Source organism: Meleagris gallopavo, unplaced genomic scaffold (genome assembly GCF_000146605.3).
Source record: "Meleagris gallopavo isolate NT-WF06-2002-E0010 breed Aviagen turkey brand Nicholas breeding stock unplaced genomic scaffold, Turkey_5.1 ChrUn_random_7180001833841, whole genome shotgun sequence".
Classification (NCBI taxonomy): Eukaryota; Metazoa; Chordata; class Aves; order Galliformes; family Phasianidae; genus Meleagris; species Meleagris gallopavo.
Window position 1 is genome coordinate 1 of NW_011105291.1, and position 1,503 is coordinate 1,503.

Sequence of the window (1,503 nt, forward strand, 5' to 3'; positions counted from 1 at the left end):
CAACTCTATCTGCAGGATCTACCCCCATTTCCTCCACAGTCTGTGATTGGTTTCTTATAGGGAAGGAAAGACTCTGTCCAGCCAACACCCAATGCTTGCTGCACACCCCGTACTACTGCCCCTTCCTTGGTTATAAGCAAGAGATCGACACAGGTGAGTTTTTCTAGTTTACCACCTCTGCTGATCTTTTACTGAATGTGCATTTAATTTTTAAAGGGCTGTGCCCAGAATACTGTGCACAGTCAAACTTTGCAGCCAGCTGATAGACCCAGTGCTGCACTGACAGGTGCACAGAGATCACCCAGATCTCACTGGTAAAGGACGTGTCTTTGGAAAGTGGTGAAAGCTTTCCTTTGGTCATTTACCATGCTGTCTGCAGTTGGTTCTCCTTTTGGAGCTAATAGTCACTCATTGTTTTGTGACGTTTTGGAAGGTGGGAAATACCAAGAAGAAAAAACCCAGCACCAGCAATGGCCAGTGGGAATGAAAGGTTTGAGTCAAAGAGATGCAACAGGACAGAACAAATCACCCACAAACGAAGGAATGAAGACCTCCTGACATTCTACCTGCGTCATCAGGATGCAATAAGTAGTCCCTGTGCATGCCACCAAAGCAACATTTTCACTCTGCCATGTTCTGACGCTATGAGGAGAGGTAACTGGAAAATGCTGTATGCAGATTGTAATGTGAGAGATAAATGTTCTCAAGGAAAGCATTGCTGATCAACAGGTCAGAGTATCTTTACACTCTTTCATAGCAGGCTGCTGAAATCTAGGTTTAGGAAGAAGACGTTCCCAAATTCTGCTTATATATTTCAGATTCGTTGCCACAAACTGCCTTACGGCATGAGTTTATCAGAATGTCTTTATCAGAAAGAAAGGGATTGTTAACTGTATCAGATATTACTCACATAGAAAATTATTTCTATTAGTGTCACCTGGGGAATGATTTGTGTTAAGAAATGAATCAATGATGCTGAATGGGAGGGAGTGATGCTCTTCAGTAAAGAGGTGGGGACAAGGACTATGAACACACGTGGTGCGGGGAGGCAGCTGGAACCTCTGACTCAGCTTTGTCCCCAAAGAAATCCTGAGTGCAATACTGCCTCTGTCTTCTCCCTCAAAAAAGCTTCAGAAGTTCTTGAAGCTTTCCATATTGTCGTATGGAAAGAAACGGATGCTTGGGTTTACTGTTCTGAGTCAGATAAAGAGCTGATGCCCAGGACTGTGTGATTTTTTTACGTTTCAGATGAAAGCCACCTCTTTGTCCATAGCTGGGTTCCAATTATATTTACTCTTCATTAAACAGACATCCAAGTGCTTCAGAAGTTCATCAGAAAGTACGAGCCCCATGGAGCTGTTGTTACCAAAGAAGAAGTTGTTATTGTCAGTGAAGACACTGATGTTTGCAGACAAACATCATCAAAGAACTCCAGCAAAGCTGCAACCCTAATGGAAGAGCACAGGGTAGAAGCAGGAAGCAGAGGCTGCCCAGACTCCCATA

At 43.7% G+C, this 1,503-nt stretch overlaps 1 long non-coding RNA gene across 1 annotated transcript; it reads left to right on the plus strand.

Moving 5' to 3' along the window:
* Positions 1-6: 6 nt before the first annotated feature.
* On the plus strand, positions 7-1,497 carry LOC104915624. Its single transcript, XR_796413.1, has 3 exons — positions 7-153; positions 434-654; positions 1,309-1,497. It is a non-coding gene; the product is annotated as an uncharacterized LOC104915624 (long non-coding RNA).
* Positions 1,498-1,503: the final 6 nt, after the last annotated feature.